This window comes from Lolium rigidum, chromosome 6, assembly GCF_022539505.1.
Source record: "Lolium rigidum isolate FL_2022 chromosome 6, APGP_CSIRO_Lrig_0.1, whole genome shotgun sequence".
Classification (NCBI taxonomy): domain Eukaryota; kingdom Viridiplantae; phylum Streptophyta; class Magnoliopsida; order Poales; family Poaceae; genus Lolium; species Lolium rigidum.
Window position 1 is genome coordinate 258,122,268 of NC_061513.1, and position 5,387 is coordinate 258,127,654.

The window sequence follows — 5,387 nt, forward strand, 5'->3', positions numbered from 1 at the left end:
TTTAGCTAGTTTTTCATTTTCTTCTCTATCCCACCTAGCACGCAATTCAGCCATTAATCTTATATTCTCATTAATTCTAACTTGGATGGCATTTGCTGTAGTAACAATTTTATTTTCAATATCCCTATTAGGCATAACTTTCGATTTCAAAAGATCAACATCGGAGGCAAGACTATCAACCTTAGAAGCGAGAATATCAATTTTATTGAGCTTTTCCTCAACGAGATTTGTTAAAGGCAGTTTGTGTACTAATAAATTCTTTAAGCATAGCTTCAAGTCCAGGGGGTGTGTTCCTATTATTATTGTAAGAATTCCCATAAGAATTAGCATAACCGTTACCATTATTATAAGGATATGGCCTATAGTTATTACTAGAATTGTTCCGATAAGCATTATTGTTGAAATTATTATTTTTAATGAAATTCACATCAACATGTTCTTCTTGGGCAACCAATGAAGCTAACGGAACATTATTAGGATCAACATTAGTCCTATCATTCACAAGCATAGACATAATAGCATCAATCTTATCATTCAAGGAAGAGGATTCTTCAACGAGAATTTACCTTCTTACCTTGTGGAGCTCTTTCCGTGTGCCATTCAGAGTAATTAATCATCATATTATCAAGGAGCTTTGTTGCTTCACCAAGAGTGATGGACATAAAGGTACCTCCAGCAGCTGAATCCAATAAATTCCGCGAAGAAAAATTTAGTTCTGCATAGAAGGTTTGGATGATCATCCAAGTAGTCAGTCCATGGGTTGGGCAATTTTTAACCAAAGATTTCATTCTTTCCCAAGCTTGAGCAACATGTTCATTATCAAATTGTTTAAAATTCATTATGCTACTTCTCAAAGATATAATTTTAGCAGGGGGATAATATCTACCAATAAAAGCATCCTTGCATTTAGTCCATGAATCAATACTATTCTTAGGCAGAGATAGCAACCAATCTTTAGCTCTTCCTCTTAATGAGAAAGGAAACAATTTCAATTTAATAATATCACCATCTACATCTTTATACTTTTGCATTTCACATAGTTCAACAAAATTATTAAGATGGGCAGCGACATCATCGGAACTAACACCGAGAAAATTGCTCTCGCATAACAAGATTCGAGTAAAGCAGGTTTAATTTCAAAGAATTCTGCTGTAGTAGCAGGTGGAGCAATAGGTGTGCATAGGAAATCATTATTATTTGTGGTTGTGAAGTCACACAACTTAGTATTTTCAGGAGTAGCCATTTTAGTAGTAGTAAATAAAGCAAACTAGATAAAGTAAATACAAGTAAACTAATTTTTTTGTGTTTTTGATATAGAGTGCAAGACAGTAAATAAAGTAAAGCTAGCAACTAATTTTTTTGTGTTTTGATATAATGCAGCAAACAAAGTAGTAAATAAAATAAAGCAAGACAAAAACAAAGTAAAGAGATTGGGAAGTGGAGACTCCCCTTGCGGCGTGTCTTGATCTCCCGGCAACGGCGCCGGAAATTTGCTTGATGCGTGTAGTTGACACGTCCGTTGGGAACCCCAAGAGGAAGGTGTGATGCGCACAGCGGCAAGTTTCCCTCGATAAGAAACCAAGGTTTAATCGAACCGGTAGGAGTCAAGAAGCACGTTGAAGGTTGATGGCGGCGGGATGTAGTGCGGCGCAACACCGGAGATTCCGGCGCCAACGTGGAACCTGCACAACACAACCAAAGTACTTTGCCCCAACGAAACGAGTGAGGTTGTCAATCTCACCGGCTTGCTGTAACAAAGGATTAACCGTATTGTGTGGAAGATGATTGTTTGCAGAAAACGGTAAAACAAGTATTGCGATAGATTGTATGCGATGTAAAGAATAGGACCGGGGTCCACAGTTCACTAGAGGTGTCTCTCCCATAAGATAAAAGCATGTTGGGTGAACAAATTACAGTCGGGCAATTGACAAATAGAGAGGGCATAACAATGCACATACATGTCATGATAAATATAGTGAGATTTAATTGGGCATTACGACAAAGTACATAGACCGCTATCCAGCATGCATCTATGCCTAAAAAGTCCACCTTCAGGTTATCATCCGAACCCCTTCCGGTATTAAGTTGCAAAACAACAGACAATTGCATTAAGTATGGTGCGTAATGTAATCAATAACTACATCCTTAGACATAGCATCAATGTTTTATCCCTAGTGGCAACAAGCACATCGACAACCTTAGAATTTTACCGTCATCGTCCCGCATTCAATGGAGGCATGAACCCACTATCGAGCATAAATACTCCCTCTTGGAGTTAAGAGCAAAAACTTGGCCAGAGCCTCTACTAATAACGGAGAGCATGCAAGATCATAAACAACACATAGGTAATAACTTGATAATTAACATAACATAGTATTCTCTATCCATCGGATCCCGACAAACACAACATATAGTATTACGGATAGATGATCTTGATCATGTTAGGCAGCTCACAAGATCCGACAATGAAGCACAATGAGGAGAAGACAACCATCTAGCTACTGCTATGGACCCATAGTCCGGGGGTGAACTACTCACTCATCACTCCGGAGGCGACCATGGCGGTGAAGAGTCCTCCGGGAGATGAATCCCCTCTCCGGCAGGGTGCCGGAGGAGATCTCCAGAATCCCCCGAGATGGGATTGGCGGCGGCGGCGTCTCAGTAGGGTTTTCCGTATCGTGGCTCTCGGTACCGGGGGTTTCGCGACGGAGGCTATTTGTAGGCGGAAGGGCAGGTAAAGAGGCGGCACGAGGGCCCACACCATAGGTCGCGCGCGGCCGGGGCTCGGGCCGCGCCGCCCTGGTGTTTCGCCACCTCGTGGCCCCACTTCGACTCTCCTTCGGTCTTCTGGAAGCTTCGTGGCAAAATAGGACCCTGGGCGTTGATTTCGTCCAATTCCGAGAATATTTCGTTACTAGGATTTCTGAAACCAAAAACAGCGAGAAAACAGCAACTGGCTCTTCGGCATCTTGTTAATAGGTTAGTTCCAGAAAATGCACGAATATGACATAAAGTGTGCATAAAACATGTAGATATCATCAATAATATGGCATGGAACATAAGAAATTATCGATACGTCAGAGACGTATCAATGGCTGATAAATCTACTGCTATTCATGTTGGTATATGTGAGGATGTTCCTGTTCAAGTTACTAATAACTGCTTGATATTAACTGATTTTGTTGTGTTGGAAATGCCTGAAGATGATAATATGTCTATTATTCTTGGGAGACCTTTTCTTAACACCGCGAGGGGCTGTTATTGATTGCAATAAAGGAAAGGTTACTTTCAATGTTGATGATAAGGAGCACACCGTCTATTTCCCCAAGAGGATTGAAAAAGCGTGCGGAGTTAATACTATTTTTAATGTGAGAACTATCAAAGTTGGAACTATCGATTGTCCTATATATGAGTCTAAAGAAGAATATCAAACTCTTGTGATTGGATCCATATCAATACAATACAAGGTAACATGATTGATTTGAGGTTTATTTCTTCATATGCTATGTAAAATTTATTTGGTGGCAAGACTTGATCAACCTTGTTAACAAATTCATTTTATATGCATAGAGGAGGTAAACAACATCTCTTTCTTCCTCCACTTACTCCACTTGCTGTAGCATTTTTAATCTGCAAAGTTCCTTAGTTATTTAGAGATTTCAAAAATTTTCCTGGCCAGTAATAATAAACTTAATACCCAGAAATGTGCATTTTTCAAAGTTTTCAAAAATTCGCAAAAATTATACCGTTGGTCCTATTTTTCGACGAGGCACCTGGGAGCACCTGGGGATGACCAGTGGGGCACCCCAGGCTGGCACCCCACAGGTCGGCGCGGTCGGCAAGGGGGCGCGCCACCCGGTGTGTGCGCCCCCTTTACCCCACTTTAGCATCTCTTCCTCTCACACTCTTCTCTCTCCCGAAAAAATCGACACCAGCCTTCCTCTCACTCGTGTTTTTGCTCAAGAACTCCAGATTTCTCGATCTCTTTGCTCAGCCCAGATTTCGTCCGAAATTTGGCACATTTGCTTTTCGGTATGTGACTCCTCCAACCCTCCAAGTAGAATTTTGTTTGGTGGAGTATATCTTGCATATTTTGCTGCTGTAGGTAACATGTTTAGTGAGCTTGCATGCTTGTTCTAAGTGGTAGAAACTAGTTTTGATGCATGATTAGTACTCTAGCAAGTTCCTATGGTAGTTTCCCTCAATTATATGTCACCAAATCAAGTTTTATATTGTTTGTTGAAAAATTTCAGAAAATGGAAGGGAGTAGGCACCAACTCAACCAACAAGAATTAGAGGTGCAACAGGTCATGAGAGTTCACCGAGAAGAAGGAGTATACCCCGCTTATTACCCATGCGTGGATTTTATGAGAAGTGCGGGGATTTTACAAGATGTTCAAAGACTAATCTCTCGTGCAGGATTGGATGATTTTGTTGATGGTGAACCATGCCAATATGCAAAACTGACTATGTCAGTAGTGCAAGATTTTAAATTCAATTGGTCACGATCTAACCCCATGGTTCAGTACAAAATTTATAATAAAACTGTCAACTTGCCATTCAATGATTTTTGTGCAGCAATTAGTGTGCCGCAATGGGGATCATGCGAGAAGATAAAGGGATCGCCGCAAGAGTTCTTGGACCTCTTCAAGATGATTTGTCATGGAAGAAGTTTCTTAGAGGATGGTGGTAAAATCAGTAGCATTCATTTCCCAGCTATTCGTTACTTTGCTTATTTCATTACCAAGTGCGTTCTAGCAAGAAAGAATGGAAGTAAAATATCTATCCAGGATCTAGCCTTTCTAGTCTGCTGCATTACAAGGTAATAGGACTTATAGCTTGGGTGCTTTGATAGCCAACAGACTTGCTACTAACCGTGAGAAGGGAGGAATTTGTGGAGGTCTCATCGCCTCTCGCTTATTAGCTATGCATAATGTAGAACCTCACCATCTTGATATTCAGCTCCCCATAGAGAAACTTGACATAGTCTCCATGATTAAGCATGAATTTGTTTCTGATTCGTCTAATTTGAGAAACCTGTCTTACAGAATAACATTTTACAAGAAATCTTGGACAATAACTAAGAAAGTTGAAAAATTAGTAGGATTGCCTGCACCTTCTCTGTTTAACCTTGATTCCAGGGAGGATTGGTCAGTCACGGAAAGTGCAGTTAATGCATACATAGAGGGAGGAAGCCATCGTGCAAGAGGCAGCACGGAGGAGGCCGAGGAACACCTCGATTCGTCATCCGATGCAGCGAGATCTTCGCATCCACAAGCTGGGTATGAGGAACCCCCACGTTTTTCTTCTGCATCGGTACCTTATTATGACTACTCCATGTATGATCCACCGGCGTGGAACCCAGACCCTCGCTGGGGTTGATCTCC